The 17675-nt window shown below is 45.2% G+C and overlaps 2 protein-coding genes and 1 long non-coding RNA gene across 3 annotated transcripts in view; 2 read left to right on the top strand and 1 right to left on the bottom strand.

Moving 5' to 3' along the window:
• Positions 1 to 17675, top strand: part of igsf21a (immunoglobin superfamily, member 21a) — a 157261-nt gene that overhangs the window by 16289 nt on the left and 123297 nt on the right. The window lies entirely within an intron of this gene.
• The window catches only part of LOC127608121 (uncharacterized), a 33057-nt gene that overhangs the window by 13866 nt on the left and 1516 nt on the right, over positions 1 to 17675 (top strand). The window contains exon 2 of the long non-coding RNA XR_007964188.1: positions 5906 to 8693. This is a non-coding gene — a long non-coding RNA (uncharacterized LOC127608121). The remainder of the gene's footprint in view (positions 1 to 5905; positions 8694 to 17675) is intronic.
• tbc1d20 (TBC1 domain family, member 20) overlaps positions 12250 to 17675 on the bottom strand; it is a 198365-nt gene continuing 192939 nt past the window's right edge. Inside the window, exon 9 of the transcript XR_007964180.1 lies at positions 12250 to 12271. The gene's annotated coding sequence lies outside the window, so the exon portion shown is untranslated. The remainder of the gene's footprint in view (positions 12272 to 17675) is intronic.

The raw sequence follows: 17675 nt of genomic DNA, 5'->3' as shown, positions 1-17675 counted from the left end.
TTGACTCTCCAAAAACTGGATATATGCGCTGAAGCTGGTGCCATATACCACTCCAGCGACAAACCACCCCCAAATCGTGTTCAATTGCTAGTTTAAATCTCAAGAAGGTATTTCGTGACGTTGATTAAAATGGCAGAACATGTGACCAGCCTTCCACATCTCCGTCCAGACAAAACGTCTTTCAGACTCGATAAAAAGCAAATGACACTGGCTATGCCACCAAAAAACTGATGAGGTCACAGCCATCCATTTAAAATGAGTATTTTTTTGTATCCCAAAAGGCTTTCTCAAACGTATCCAACGTAACTTTGCTATTAGCGAACAAACTTTCAATCTTGAGGCGACATCATTTTTATGGAACCATGCGTAGTATATGTAGTTCCTACTCCGCCGTTGTGAAGATTGAAAAAAAAAAATAATGGAGATTAGATTTGAAAATGGGAGATTACGGCTCCCCCTCGCTTTCGCTGACACTTTTCACGCAAAGTTTTGAAAGCCGCATTCTAGCTGCGCTGCTGCCGTTTGCCGTCGTCATCGTCACGTCACGTCTCTCCGTCGTGGATAAAAGTGTAAATCTTGTAATCTTGTAATCATTGTGTTGGATCTGATCTGAGGGGTGACCGTGCCATCAGGGCTCAGAAACTCATTCATCCCGCGCAATATTGGACTTTTTTTTTTAAGATTAAGATTAAGAAAACCTTTATTAGTCTCGCAATGGAGAAATTCCAGATTCACAGCAGCAAAGTTATGAAAGGAAGAAGTAGAACAACAAAAAAATAGGAGCTGCTGGAAAGGCAGCCACTCTCGCGGCGCCATTTTGAAGTCAAAAATAACAAAAATAACACAAGACAACACATAGGACAGAGACAGTCGTGCAATCTTCACCACTTTTCTGCATACACTTTGTTGTCTGAAGCAGTTATAGATGAAAGAGGAGAGGATCAAAGTGTCCTTTCACCAGTGGATCAGAGACATCATGCTGAAAAATGTGCACACGTCTGCTACAAGCTAAGTTTTGAAAGCAAACACGAAGCTGTAGCGTCCATTGACGAAAAGAGATTAGTTCACTTCTCCTGTCCCATATAATCCGCTTCAAACTCCAAGCCGCGACTCCCAGCTCCAAATCCGCATCGGCACTCCGCGCCAACGCTCCTTTCTTCTCATCGTCGGCTCCTCAAGACCTCCATCCATCTAGCCGCAGACCGTTCAACAGCACCGATCTCTCCGCTGAACAAAGCGGGGCTGTGAAAAATGCTGCCCATTACAGGCGCAAGACACAAGCGCCACGGGACTTTTTAAAACACAGATCAAATCCCACTTGCAATGAATATTATTAACAGGAAACAATCACATCGTGTCACAGGCAAAAAAAAAAACAAAATAAGAGAAAGGGAAGGATGGAACATGATTGTGAACTGAGACGACGATGTGTTGATTAAAAACCAAGGGCAACAATATCGAGACTGGCATTTGAACAAAAGTCGCATTTCGCACTCAATTTTCAAAACTTGGATGAATTTTTTTAAGCGAGGCGCTGGTGAATAACATTTGATGCCAGTCGGCCACGGGCGGAGGCAAACTCGGTCCGTCATCACCATGACCTCGAATTGGCGAAGGCCGCGATTTCGACAAAATAATCGGTAATGGCAACAAAAGTCAAAGGCAAGAGTTGATCGGAAATGGCTTTAAACTGTCGAAGGCACTTTTCATTTGATTTCAGAGATGAAGCAGGACCGCTACCCTTGTTTGTTTCAGGGCTTATAAAATATTTTTTTCTTCATACAGTATAAACGTATTTGTAAATGACATGTTCATACTGTCCTACATGTTCATGTTTTTACATCTATAAAGTCAAGTCAAGTCAAGAGTATTTCTCGAGCACTTTCAAACAGCCATCGCTGCATACAAAGTGCTGTACACGGAGCGATTGAACATACACAATAAACAGTAAGACGAATCGGTACTAAAGGCGGTAGAAAGCACCAAGCAGTAAAATCAAGAACAAATCTAAGTCATGCCGAGTCCAACGCCAAAGAATACAAGTGAGTTTTGAGGAGGGCTTTAAAGATAAATAGTAATTCTGGGTTCTGCATCGTCATTGGCGGCCATTTTATTCAAAATGGTTACGATGAACGACAAACACAATGTCCCTCGAGGTACTTTGTAACGAGGTTCGACAAAATCATTGTTAAACGTATTATTAGAAATCATTTATAAAAACAACATGAGATGACTGGCTTCAATCTATTTCGCCATTAGTCGCTGATGTTGCGTTCACGTGACGTGAAATGGCTTCCCGTCACAATACATTTTTGTCGCCATTTCCAGCCTGCACCATGATGACCTGCACCTGTTTGGCAAAAGACGCCTCCCCGATGAATTGAAACACTCGACTGTCATTTCATCGGTCCTGACGGATTCCCACATTCCCGCATTTTCCTCATCTGAGGCGAGATGAGCGTGAGAGGATGGCCGCGTTAGGGCGCTCGCCACGGCTGAGCGAACATTATGCCGACATTCGGCGGGATCATGAGCGCCGCGTCCTGTCACGGGAACACGCGGAGAGAACATGTCGCAATGCTCCCTAACATTGCTGACTCGAGACTGGAAATGAGTGGAGAGTCAATCAACAGCGCGTCAAATTGTTGATTCCGCGTTTGTCAAGTTGAGATTGGGCTGCAGCAAACAAGAAAACAAGAAAAAAATGTTGGTGGCATTTTTCACGTTTGATGATTACGGTAGGGAGGGATATACCTCCCCCTACTGCACTGGAGTGGAACTGTAGCGCATGACGGCTCGCAATTCAATATGAATTAGGCATTTGTTGGCCCTTTTATGAACGTGGAAAATCCAAATCAAGGCTCGAGTAAATCATAAATAATGCTAATCCTGTATTGGCACGTGAGCCACTTTGCACTTCAAATCGGTGCTTGCCGTACAAATACACTCACCATCACAGATTTTCAAATCGAATCCAATCTCTCATAAAGTCTTGACAAGTCCCAAATCCTGAAATTGGCGACTTCAATCTGACTCGTATGAAGGCATCGAACTTGAGTGCCCTATGTCGATAAACATCGACTCTCGTTTTCCAATATGGTTCCCGTCATTGTTTGGCAGGGCACACATTTGTCATCCGTCAGCGAGAAACTCCGAGAAACATGGCTCCGCGATGCAACCGATAGCTATCAGCATGCTAATCTCCCAGTTGTCAGCACAGAGGACTGCATAATTCCACCCCCCCCTTTCACCATTCTAGCAGAGGCTACACGGGAGTTTGTATTAATCCCATTGTCAGAGCTGCACTTGTGAGGAAAGGCATCAGATGGGGAGGATTAGAATATAGCCAGACGGGGAAGGAAGAGTATGAAAGGCCCGCATCCGTTTTCTTTGATTGAGGACGTTGTCTAAACAGCAAGGCCGCAAGCCCTCGGGGAACGCGACAGAGAAACGCTCTCCTCCCCAAAGCCTGCCGTTTAACAGACAAAGCGGCTCGCTTAGGACAAAAAAGCTGGCGGTGCCGATGCGCTGCCGACAACATCACTTGCGGGGACATTTCGTAGCGACATTTCAGTAGCGAGGAAACGGCGACGGGAAGGTGGCCTGATGTTTTGCAGAGCCTCAAAACATCCTCTGCACGCTACGCGCAGACGGTTTATAAGTTCCGCAGTTCTGCTTTCCACTTCTGACCAGATCAAAATATTGCCCGGCATTGGCGGGCTGATGTCAGAATTACAGCATGCGACCAAAAGTGTGCGCTCGCCAGGCACGGAGCGCGCCTCAATCCCACAGCCCATTAAAAACAGGAAAGCTATGAAAAGAGTGTAATAACTAAGTCATGATCATCATCGTCCATGCCGCAAAGCACGGAGCGTCAACTCCTGCCATTGAGCTTTTTATTTTTATTTCTTTAATGATTGAAAGATCGTGAAGCGCCGTGGGCTGGCTTTAGAAACGACGCGGCTCTTCCAATGGTTCTTGTACAAAAAAAAATAATGATCAAGTCCATCAAGTCAATGCTAATAAGCACTTGTGCTACTCCCGAGAGCACAAAATGGCTTCATTGATTTTAGACGGCAAATTTGAATGAATACAAGAAACGACAATGGCAGCACTTAAAAGCTAGCCATCCATCCATGTTCCGATCCGCTTATCCTGACAAGGGTTGCGGGGAGTGGGGGGCGGGTGCTGGAGCCTGTCCCAGCTGTCTTCGGGCAGTAGGCAGGGGGACACCCTGAATCGGTTGCCAGCCAATCGCAGGGCACACCTAGGGACAATTTTCGAGTGTTCAATCAGCCTGCCATGCATGCCAGTTTTTGTTGTCTCTTTTTCGTTCTGTAAACTTTCGATTTTATTCCAAACTCTGGCTAGGCACAGAAAGCGGCACATGACAGAGCCGAGGGCTATGATAGATTTTGAAAGGCTCGGCCTCGCCCGGTTGAACTTTGTGAGTAGTCGATGACCTTTGTCAGTGAAGGTGGAAGATTGCAAACACACTTCTGAATCCGAGTGTTATCCTGATGTCAAAAAGAGTGCCACTATCCACTGAAACAGTTTTCCTGTAATTGTACGATTTTGTTTGCAGGTGACAAAAAAAAACTACCATTTAAAAATAAATAAATAAAAAATGACTTAAGTCCATGTGTTAGTTTGAAGAAAAAAAAAAACCCTGAAACCCACTCCGCACAAAAATAGTTTCCCTTTTTTTTTAATTACAGACAGAATAAACAAACAAATAAATAAATAAAAACTACCAAATTTAATTAAGGCAACCGGTAAGTATGTAAAATGATGTTTCAAATTTGAAAAAAAAACAACAACAAAAAAACCCCAAACACACACACAAAAACCAACCAGAGCTCTCATACGGTGTGCGAACGTGCCTGCTCAACTGTCAATCAAATATCAGGTGTAAAACCAGGAAAAATGGATGCTAACTCGTTTATAGCATCTTTTCGAATGCCTTCACATGACACAACTCCAGGTTTGAAAATGTATCCACATGAAGCCTCCGGTGTTTGGAATATTTTTTTCCCCCACCTGGTCGTCCTCAAGAAATCAATCAATCAATCAATCAATCAATCAATCAATCAATCAATCAATCAATCAATCAATCAATCAATCAATCAATCAATCAATCAATCAATCAATCAAACACAGCTGTTGACTTGGATGCTTTTCCACAATCATCATCTGATGAGGTTTAAAAAAAAAAGGAATAACCAATTTTAACAAAGTAACCAACAAATATGAACTTTTCAAATGTAGGGACTAAAAGTACAAAAAAAAAAAATCACCAGAAAAGTAAAACTCAAGCAAAGACCTGAAATGTTTACTTCAGTCCAAACGATTTGTTACTTGCCACCACACAAAGTGACCTCAGCCCCCCCCCCCCTTCTTATTGTTGATGCAAGCAGTCGGCGAGCCCAACGACTTTTCGCCTTTTCGAAAAAGTCAGGGCTGTCCCAACTTATTGGCTTCCCGCCGCTTAGAGATGCAAAAAACGCTCTGACCAAGAGCGGCTCTTATGAGGAGGCAATACTCCCAAGATTACAGTTACGAGAGCCCCCGTCCATCACTTTTCCACAAAATTTTTTATTATTTTTAGTACTATTTTTTCCTATTACTATTTTTTTTTCTCAACCCTAACTCGGCTTGAAATGGACGCTTGCAACCAACTATGAGCGTTAGCATTTTTAAAAATAAGGGCGGCCCGGTAGTCCAGTGGTTAGCACGTCGGCTTCACAGTGCAGAGGTACCGGGTTCGATTCCAGCTCCGGCCTCCCTGTGTGGAGTTTGCATGTTCTCCCCGGGCCTGCGTGGGTTTTCTCCGGGTGCTCCGGTTTCCTCCCACATTCCAAAAATATGCATGGCAGGTTGATTGAACACTCTAAATTGTCCCTAGGTGTGCCCTGCGATTGGCTGGCAACCGATTCAGGGTGTCCCCCGCCTACTGCCCGGAGACAGCTGGGATAGGCTCCAGCACCCCCCGCAACCCTAGTGAGGATCAAGCGGTTAGGAAAATGAATGAATGAAAAATAGAGACCAACGACTGAGGCAGCTAACCCGGATGACGAACGTCAGCTTCCACTCGGACGCAACTTTGCAAAGCAGAGAACTAGCGTCACATTTCCTGATAAATAAATACTGCGGGTCTCCTGTCGGGCTCGCAATGTCCGCCCCTTGCGGCCGAGCGCCATCCGGAGGTTTGCGCCGCGCTTGTCCAAGCCTCGGAAAAGGCTCCTCCATCACCACATGTATTTGTCGCTTTGGGCAGCACTCGGACAGACTCAAGCGCTTGCCAAAATGCTCAGCTGCGAACAGTCAGCAAAAGGTAAATCGATAAAGATTTACAGGCAGAACGTTTCACCGCAATCAGCTGCGACGTGGAGCCGAGGCTCGATCGTACAAACAACGAGACTCAGCTGCTGCAGGCCTTATGTCGTTTCCGTGGGATTTGGCCACTCTAGGAATCATAATATGCAGTATAGAGGCGGTCGCCCGCTGAGCACCTGCATCGGGTCAACTCCAATGGTTCTATTTGTGTACTACACTGCTGATAAAACTTTGATTCCTGCAAAGTGGAGCCTGTGAAGGCTCGGGTCATCACCCGACCTAGAAAGCGGTAGCCCCCAAATGTCGATTCACCAAGGAGCTTGACATACGGTTGGCATATCCATCATCACGAGTACAGCCATGAAAACGTCTCAGGAAGCCGTGCCCAAAAAGCCGCCACTGATATTTCAGAGTCGGATCTCCCGTCACAGACTGAGTGACTCTGGCATGCCAAAATGTGAGTAAGACAGAAGTGACATGCCAAAAGCTCCATAATATCGCTTGCCCGAGAATGTTTGGAAAAGCAGCCCCCCAAGGCCAATTTCATTCAGGAGTGGAAAATTTGTTCGACGTGCCAACCAGACCATCCCCCCCCCCCCCCAAAAAAAAGTTTTAAATTATAGATATTTTTTTAAATTGCAAAAGCCATGCTGGAAAAAGACAGTCTGTTCCGGCTCCGGCCTTCCCGTATGGGAATGTTTCTCATGCGTTTTCTCCGGGTACTCCGGTTTCCTCCCGCATTCCAAAAACATGCGTGGCAGGCTGATTGAACACTCTAAATTGTCCTTAGGGCGGCCCGGTAGTCCAGTGGTTAGCACGTCGGCTTCACAGTGCAGAGGTACCGGGTTCGATTCCCGGTGGGGAGTTTGTATGTTCTCCCCGGGCCTGCGTGGGTTTTCTCCGGGTGCTCCGGTTTCCTCCCGCATTCCAAAAACATGCGTGGCAGGTTCGTGGAGCACTCAAAATTGTCCCTCGGTGTGATTGTGAGCGCGAAAGTCTATGTGTGCCCTGCGATTGGCTGGCAACCAGTTCAGGATGTCCCCCGCCTGCTGCCCAAAGACAGCCGGGATAGGCTGCGGGCACACCCGCGACCATCCTGAGGATAAGCGGATTAGAAAATGGATGGATATATATTTTACACACACACATAAACACGCATATATTATTCATCAAATTTATACGTATGCGGTTAATTATATCTGACATGAGTGTGATGATACTTGTTGCTGGCTCAAGGATCATTTGGGTGTGATGGAATCGTTTTTTAATTTTTTTTTTTTTTTTGCACCGCAGAATCCAGCGAATTGATTAAACGCTTGATTAAACGCAAGGAGGGGGAGCGCAGCGGCCTCATTCAAAACACATGCAAATAATCTTGTTTCCGACATTATTGCCAGTCGTGCTCTCTTTCACACGCAGGACATGCTAATGCATATTCTCAGGAACACATGCGTGCAGGAGCCGTATGAACTCCAACCATTCCATTACACCCACACTCGAGCCCGTTCAAATCAGACGAGCCCGTGTTCAAAGGCCATGGTTGAGGCAAAGCCTGAAACATTCATCCGAGCGCATTCTTACTCGGGATGCAAACGGTTTTTTGTCGAGGGTGTATAGGATTCGGCGAATTCCCAGCTTCATTATTATCCTCATCAGGAGGAGATATTCATAAAGCGTTGTTCCGCAGTTCAAAGTTTCAAATCTCCACTTGTGTTTCCGCCACAGAAAGGGAGAGAGCACGATCGAATGTCAAAAGCCATGTGCGCACTGAAAATGAAAAATATGCAACCTTCATGGCCTCATGTGGATGACATGCGGAATCTTTATTCGGGGTGTGCATTTCAGGCCAGGATTGGGTCATGTCTTCTGTGTCTCCTCCCAATGAGCATCAGAGAATTGGGAGTCATTGTCATGTTGCGAGGTGGTGGTGATGGACCCCAAAAAAGCAGGCACGAGAGAGCAGCAGGTTCTACTTGAAGAATTGTATTAATCCAAAACAAAGTCCGAAGAACAAAACGAATCCAAAGTAACAAACAAAACCCATGGCAGAAAGTAAAAACATGACCGAATGAACATGACTGAACAAACAAAAATGACAGCAGCAAAGAAGCAGCAACAAACAAACATGACATGACTTGACGCTGAGTGTTCGGGCTGGGAGTCCTTTTAAAGCACGAATTTCATAATGACCAACAGGTGTGCAGCTGCAGGGAGAGCCTCCAGTGCCAACTGTTCCCAACCCAACCCTCACCTATGGCCACGAGCTATGGGTCGTGACCGAAAGAACGACATCCCGGATACAAGCGGCCGAAATGAGTTTTCTCCGCAGGGTGTCCGGGCTCTCCCTTAGAGATAAGGTGAGAAGCTCGGTCATCGGGGAGGGGCTCAGAGTCGAGCCGCTTCTCCTCCACATCGAGAGGAGCCAGATGAGGTGGCTTGGGCATCTGATTCGGATGCCCCCTGAGCGCCTCCCCGGTGAGGTGTTCCGGTCATGTCCCACCGGGAGGAGACCCCGAGGAAGACCCAGGACACGCTGGAGAGACTATGTCACCCAGCTTGCCTGGGAACGACTCGGGATCCCCCGGGGAGAGCTGGAAGAAGTAGCTAGGGAGAGGGAAGTCTGGGCTTCCCTGCTAAACCTGTTGCCCCCGCGACCCGGCCCCGGATAAGCGGTAGATGATGGATGGATGGATGGATGGATGGATGGATGGATGGAGGTGTGCAGCTGCAGGGAGAGCCCTCCAGTGCCACCTATTGGTCCCAAACCCAATCATGACAGTCACGTAGTCAATGGACATTCTCCCTTTGTTGGACCGTAGCTTGCGCAAGAAAGTGGAAGTAGGCCAGCAGGACACTTTCTGAGGATCGGTCATGGTAAACGTCGGCGGAGACCGGACCGATGGGGTCATAGAAGCTGGCGATTTGGCCAAGGAATACTGCTGCTGACCTCCTCCTTCTCAAATGTCATTCGTTGAAAAAGGCCAGCGCCTCTCCTCCTGCTTAAGTGATGATAATAGAGGGCCGTTACACAGTTGGAACATTTTTTTCTTTTAAACACGGGAAGCATTATATGTGAGTGTATATAATATATATATTCATTCATCTTCCGAGCCGCTTGATCCTCACTAGGGTCGCGGGGGGTGCTGGAGCCTATCCCAGCTGTCTTCGGGCAGTAGGCGGGGGACACCCTGAATCGGTTGCCAGCCAATCGCAGGGCACACAGAAACGAACAACCATTTGCACTCACACCTCGGGACAATTTAGAGTGTTCAATCACCCTGCCACGCATGTTTTTTCGAATGTGGAGGAAACCGGAGCACCCGGAGAAAACCCACGCAGGCCCGGGGAGAACATGCAAACTCCACACAGGGAGGCCGGAGCTGGAATCGAACCCGGTACCTCTGCACTGTGAAGCCGACGTGCTAACCACTGGGCTACCGGGCCGCCTATAATTATATATATATATATATATATATATATATATATGTATAATGTATGCGTATGTGCAGAGTGATGCGTGTTGTGACCAGAAATATGACTATGCACGTCGATTCATTATTGTCTTGTCAAAGACAAGCAAGAACTGTGCCGCCCCGCAAGGCGCAAATGGATGAAAAAAATGGATGGAGAGCACTTAAGGGAGAAGGGGTGTGTCAACCGCATAAACGGGCAATTTAGCGGGGGTTTTTGGGGCCTCACGGCGTCTGGAGAAAATCTTATTTAAAAAGGTTTTTAAAAAAACTTCTTTTATAACCAAAAACAGGATGATTCCAGACACAACCTCGCAAAAAAGTAGACAGCATCCTGTAAATATTGTACGGACCAAACAGGGAAGAAAATGCAGTTTTTCAAATGTGCGTAAATACTTTTGGACAAATGATATTTTATTCTCCCGTGAGAAATCTGTCTTTGTAAAGAGTAGGTTTCAGGAGAGCCCTTGGGCAAGGGCGCGACTTAAAGTGTGTTGTTGTTTTTCTTCAAAGAAAGGTACAGGGGTATTTTATTATTATTTTTTTTTTATGTTTCAAAAATGCGCCATCCACGAGTCGCCATAATAAGGCTTCCGAGAAACGAGTCCGACTGCATCAGCCATCAAGCCCATCTCATGTTTGTCCAGGCTTTAAAGCTTTTTCCCCTCCCACAACCTTTGATAAACAATTAAAACAGTCCCCATTAGAATAGCTTTGATTGAATTCCATTTTGCCCTTTGGAGTGTTTTTGATTGTCCTTTGCCATTTTTATTAGTATTTTTTTTTTGGAGCCTTTCAATTTCAACACTTGCATCTTTATGAAATGTGGCGTCAGCTCTCTCGAAGGAAATTGTTTTAATGGTTATAATTAATCACTTCGGTGGAATCGCTGTGTTTTCAAATGTAGCAAATTAGCCTTGATTTTTGTGACGATTGGGACAGAGCTTGATTCTGCTGCTTGAGAGAGTCTCTCTCTCTCTCTCTCTCTCTCTCTCTCTCTCTCTCTCTCTCTCTCTCTCTCTCTCTCTCTCTCTCTCTCTCTCTCTCTCTCTCTCTCTCTCTCTCTCTCTCTCTCTCTCTCTCTCTCTCTCTCTCTCTCTCTCTCTCTCTCTCTCTCTCTCTCTCTCTCTCTCTCTCTCTCTCTCTCTCTCTCTCTCTCTCTCTCTCTCTCTCTCTCTCTCTCTCTCTCTCTCTCTCTCTCTCTCTCTCTCTCTCTCTCTCTCTCTCTCTCTCTCTCTCTCTCTCTCTCTCTCTCTCTCTCTCTCTCTCTCCTTCCATCCACCCTTCCGTTATCTCAGCCGCTTGCCCTCACGAGGGATTGTGGGCATGCTGGAACCTGTCCTGGCTGTTTTCGGATAGTAGGCGGGGTACGCCCTGGACTGGTAGTCAGCCATGCACATTAAAAAGCCCCCCGTGTCTTCACAACAGCTAGTAGCATCATCACATCGAAGAAGGTGTTGATTTGCAACACGAAACATGACATTGGTCGCGTTATGAACATCTCACCAAACAACAATCTTTAAAACCAAGATGGCACTCGCCACTAAACAATGAGTTGCCCTCACAGCAACTCAACGACTCAGAACTCGACGAGTGGTTTTCACTTATACATTCATGCCATTAAACTGGAACCCCCCCCCCCCAAAAAAAATCGTGCCTTCTGTGATAGTGATTGTTTTTGATGTAATGCTGTCGACAATATATTGAAGATTGTATGCTGGGTAGTAGCAAACCGAATTTTATTTTATTACTATTTTATTACTATTTTATTACTATTATTATGATCATTATTATTTTTTATTTTTTGCGAAAACCGAGATGTCCAGTTTGTTGGAATTTTCCACCAGCTTGATCAAGGGATTGCATTCATCCCATTTGTGCTCTGTTGTCAGTTGACTGCACTTTGACGGGAGGCTAAAAGAATGAGTCAGCTCTGAATATCTGCAGATGTTTCATGATTCATTTTCACTCCAAGCCAGTGAAAATGGATGAGAGACATTTGATCCTGATTAACAACTCCAATAGGTTTGCCCGTAAACCCAAAGCGCATGCGGCGGCCTATGCAGAAGCGTTTGCGGTTCCTATTTGCGGCTTGATCACGCATGCGCTAATCCATCACCATTGACAGCCGTCATTATAATAAGAAGGAGAGCACGCGTTTGATGGGAGCTCCCTTTGTGGTGCTTGCAGGCAGATAAAAATTGTCAGAGGAGACGAGCTGGGGCGACCTTGACAGTGCGAGGAAGCGGCTCAATGAAATAAAAAAGAAAAATTTAAAAGTTTAGAAAGGAAAATCACAAGAGAAACTTTCCATTCGCACGTAATTATCGATTTAGATTCCTATAAGTACTTAAACAAGTACTCACAATCTGTGTGCCCGGATGTGTCACGAAAACCGCACATTGCATTTCTTGCTCACCAAGAGGTGTGTTGTAGCTATTGAGTATTTTTATTTATTTTTTTTACTCCTTTGTGTATTTTGAGACACAAAATACACAAAGAGACCTTTTTTTATGGGTAGCAGGGAACACTTAAATTTCACCGCTAAAAGCAGTGATGCTAACACCAATCACAACAACATAACAGCAATATTTAATAATATATAATACTATATATAATAAATAATCGCAAGCCGCGGTAACAATGACACCAATGAAGACACAACAACAAATGATAACAACAACAACAATAATCAGGTGGTTAAGCCATCTTAATTACCAAGCGGGCGCCAGATTTTTCCCGTTACAAAAAATTCACGTCTCTTGTGATCCTTATCATTCGCTTGCTTCAAATTAAATATTGATTTCAGTAAAATTATTCTTTTGCTGCAACTTTATTCTGTATATTTAAGCACCATTTTATGTCATAGCTTCTGTCTCTTAAAGCGACCAGGTTTTGAGGTCTGAGTAGTCAATAGAGCCCGCAGTCCAACAATTGCGCAGCAGGCTGAGAGAGTGTTTTTTAGGGAAAAAAAAGAAAAACAAAAACAAGGCTAAATGATTGAAAGCTTAAACATGAGAGACAAAAAAAGTAAAGTGCAGGCCAGGAAGCAAACACAACAAGCACGAAGGAGGTGAGACAAAGGCGACGGACCGAGAGGGCCTTGATTAGACTAATGAGACACAAGTGAAAACAATGACAAGGCACACCGCGGAAATGAATCTACCGAAAACAAGACCCGACCAAACAAACCGCGCTCACGATCCCTTTTACTCGCCGCACCCGCCATCAAACACGTGTCGTATTTGTGCAATGTCATCACGACACCTCGGAGGGCGCCTCTAGAGATGAATTCGAAGCGGAATGGAACGGCCAAATGAACGAAATAACGGGCTTTCATACCAGCGAATGTGTGTGCTTGCAAATGATGGCGACAATCGAAATGGAGGACATCTCAGACTGACAACCGCTGCTCTTAAGTTGTTTTTGTCATATTCATTGAGACGAAACCAAGCATGACGTGTGCCATGAGCAGGAAATGATCATATGTCACCAGTGGTGTAGTGGGGATATTTTAAGTGGGTGTACGCGATTCTGTGGGTGTGGGTGTACAGAACATCACTCATAGGCTACCAACACCAGTTGAACTAATGTTACATTTAATGTTTTACTATTCCAAAATAATCACAGGCCAATGTTATGAAGCATAACTCAGAAATAAAAATTTAATGTGGCGTCGGGAGAAGTGGGTGGACGGCGTACCCCCCGGCCCAGTACCAAGCCCACTACACCCCTGTATGTCACTCAATAAATAATGCACATTCATACATGTATCGATGCCAGCGACGTATTCTGACAAGGAGAACAATTAGAGAGGGCAAGGTACCGTGAGCCGTTTCTTCACCTGTTACCATTCATACAACACAATAATTGCTTTGCGATGTGGCAGGGGTGCTCAAGTGCGGTCCTGGAGATCCCCTAGCCAGCCTCCAACACACTTGATTCAAATGATCAGATCATCGCCGATTAGTCCGAGATGAATGCACATGTTGAACGGGGATATTGTATTATTGTTTGAAGAATTTATGCAGTCGAGTGGCGTCAACTGATGTGTCGTCCTGTCTTATTCCAAATCTATCCGGTTTTTGCTTTAGCATCCCTGAAAGAGGGTTGATCACAACAGCTCAGTTGATCACAGGAGCTCAGCAGGTAGGACCTTGGAAATCGCGGGAACAATTTTCCAGGCTCAACTCGGAAAGACGATGCGCTGTGCTAACCAAACACTGTTTTTAAAAAAAATTGCAGTCAAGAACAACTCCTCCCTTCCTTGCTGTATTTAGGTCGCCGCTTGCCTCCAAATCTGCTTTCTTCCCCGAGGTGATTAATCTCCCAGACAAAGCGATGTCGGCACGCAAAAAGTTATCCAAGCAAAAATTGGTGCATTGCCTACAAAACATCAATGGACAAACCTTTTTGCCAAAGCCCCCCCGCTCCCAAAACAATTAAAAAACAAGCATTGATACCATCAATGAATCGGAGCAACAGTGGTTCTTTTCGATTTTAATTGACAGGAAAAAATATTTTTCAGTCTGACAACACACACGCATTTCCATTTTACAAATGAGCCACAAGATGATCTTTGATCTTAACATTTAATTGGCCAGCTGTATACGATTCAGAAATTTGGTCACAGGCAAAGGCGTGTTAGCTTGCTCGCTACTTTAATAGCTAGTAACCTGAATTTTAGACTACGGCTCCACCGTTCACATGTGGACACCCTCCGACATTGTAAAACTCTCACACCATTTCGGGGTAGCACATCTGCACTCTTGCTAATCGGTCGTATTACATGGATTGTAGCTTAGCATTTTTTAGATCAACTATTTGTGAGCCCATGAAGGTGTTTGCAATTTGTGATTCAGTAAATCAGGGTGTGGGATCAGTGGAATGAGGAAGAGGTTGATGAGTACTCACAGTCTACACTTAACAAATACTGAATTAAAAAAAAAATTGGTAAAGGCACTCTAAGTGTATGAATTCAATTAGGTGATGGAACAAGAACACCAACTACAAATTGTCACGATGCGAGGTGGTGGCGGAGGACCCCAAGAAGCAGGCAAGAGGGAGGAGCAGGGTGACCAATTGTATTAAAACACAGAAAACTAAATCATAAACCAAGTTGCAAGAACACAAGGAATCCAAAGGACCAAAACAAAACGGTGGCAAAAAACTAACAGGAACAGAACCATGACAGAAACAAATATGACAGTTGCAACTTGCAAGCAAACAATGACCCGACACTGAGTGTTTGGGCTGGGAGTCCTTTTAAAGCACTAATTACATAACGACCGACAGGTGTGCAGCTACAGGGGGAGCCCTACAGTGCCACCTGCTGGTCACAAACAGAATCACGACACAAATTGCATTGTGAAATGTATTTAAAATGATTTTTTTCACTCTCCTTTATGTACAAATACCCCTTTTGATAAAAGATTTTTTAAGTTACATCGTGCCATGACTAAGAAGGAAAAAGGGCAAGCTAGCATTAGCTGAGGCTTCCATGCTCTCAAAACCCATTTCCACAGCTTTGCTAACATTGTGAACCGACTACATTTCCATAATGCAATTTGCCTGCGGCCAAATTTTCGAAGAAATGACAATTGGATATAGTTTTTGAACATCCATTTTCACAATAAAGAGGTTCCGCTTGTCTTAGTGTCATCGTCGATGCAGAGACTACAATAAATGGTATTCATTTCACTGTTACGGGACGGCGTTTGATGATATGGCTGAAGACCGATATTGAAGATTAAGGCAACAGACTCAGCTCGCAGCTGCATTTGTTAAACATATTTGAGGGCAGACTTGCACATTTTTCACATTGACTGTGCTAGTGATCTTATTATCACCAACTGTGCGATTTCAGCGAGGTGCTCATGTTGGTGATGCTTAACCCTGGAGAACCCACGGGGTCAAATTTAGCTCCTATAAATTCCGCTACTCAAATGCTACCCTCAAATCCCAAAGGGTCAAATTTGGCCCTAATCCTAAATTGGGATTAAAGCATGAAATATTTGAAAAAACATGTATTTTGGCATTCAGTGACAGGAGGGAGCAAGAGATCGACAGGCGGATCGGTGCAGCGTCTGCTGTGATGCGGACGTTGTATCGGTCTGTCGTGGTGAAGAAGAATTTACCGGTCGATCTACGTCCCAACCCTCACCTATGGTCACGAGCTATGGGTCGTGACCGAAAGAACGAGATCCCGGATACAAGCGGCTGAAATGAGTTTTCTCCGCAGGGTGTCCGGGCTCTCCCTTAGAGATAAGGTGAGAAGCTCAGTCATCCGGGAGGGGCTCAGAGTCGAGCCGCTTCTCCTCCACATCAAGAGGAGCCAGATGAGGTGGCTTGGGCATCTGATTCGGATGCCTCCTGAGCGCCTCCCCGGTGAGGTGTTCCGGTCATGTCCCACCGGGAGGAGACCCCGAGGAAGACCCAGGACACACTGGAGAGACTATGTCACCCAGCTTGCCTGGGAATGACTCAGGATCCCCCGGGGAGAGCTGAAAGAAGTAGCTAGGGAGAGGGAAGTCTGGGCTTCCTTGCTAAAGCTGTTGCCCCCCGACCCGGCCCCGGATAAGCGGTAGATAATGGATGGATGGATGGATGGATGATCAAACAGCAGTCATTTAATGTAAAATTCATAATTTTCCAAAGAAGAAAAGGTTCCTTTGGTTCTCCACGGTTATTAAACATATGATTGGCCATTGGTCAGTCAACTGCATTAACCGTCATTGCAGAGTGGTTAAATTGATGCACAGACGAGTCGACCAGTCGACATGGAAAAAAAAAAACATCTGTCACTTTTTTTTGTTGCTTGGATTTTTGTTTGCCAGGTGAACCTGGAAAAAATAAATAAACAAATAAAACGATTGCTCGATGGATTCCGACATATCCAGCATATAATGTATTCCCACCTCTCTGTCTGCTCTGGCACTTCTGTGTGACACAAGCTGGTGTTAAGACACCTCATTTGAGCGTACGCTGTCACGGCGTTCTCCGCAGGGATGAATTTCTGCCTGTGTCGGCGCTCTTGTCGTCACCGTCGCCGCGAGCGCTTACCCAGACAAATAATTGCAGTCGTCACCGCGTTTTTACCTGCGGATCCTCGGACGAGGGGGGCTGCGCTTGGTAGGAGGAGATTTAAATGTGCTCTCATTCCGCAGGCTCTCCACGTGTTCCGGCTTATTAGCTACAGTTAAGAGTGATTTCCTGGGAGGCGTGCTCATATAAATGTTTTTTTTTTTTTTGGCGAATGGGCAATCACATCAAATGACTCAATTAATCAATCCCGCAGCTAAATTGACAGTATTTTAGACCGTGTTGTTTTATCATAGCTCCTCATGCTGGTTCTCATTACACTTACTTTCACATGTGGAAACACAACATGAATCCCAATTACCGGAGTCCGTCGCGCTTTAGGCTGCAGTGGTCCAGACTTCCCTCTGCCGTCTTGGAGTTGTGTTCAGAATAAAAGCGCCGTGTTTAAAAAACTAAAATTAAAAAAAAAAAAAGTAAGGAAAGCTCTTAAATCCATTTAATCATCCTGGGTTGAGAGCAGCAGTTGGCTGACTCATTGCTACATAGAGATGAAGCAGTTCTCCGAAACGGTGCCGATACGGCGAAATAATGGAAAAAAAAAAATTGGAGAAGCCAAATGTTTCTTCAAAGAATGCCGTTTGTTTCCAGGGTTGAAAAATCCAATCCAAATGATTGCAATTTGTATCTTGAACGTGAACAATTTCACAAGAAATGTTCTTCCAAGTACTTTTCTCTCAGTTAAAATCCCACGAGGCGGCCCGGTAGTCCAGTGGTTAGCACGTCGACTTCACAGTGCAGAGGTACCGGGTTCGATTCCAGCTCCGGCCT

Source organism: Hippocampus zosterae, chromosome 9 (assembly GCF_025434085.1).
Source record: "Hippocampus zosterae strain Florida chromosome 9, ASM2543408v3, whole genome shotgun sequence".
Taxonomy (NCBI): domain Eukaryota; kingdom Metazoa; phylum Chordata; class Actinopteri; order Syngnathiformes; family Syngnathidae; genus Hippocampus; species Hippocampus zosterae.
Note: the sequence above shows the minus strand (reverse complement) of the source record. Positions and strands in the feature narration are given on the sequence as shown.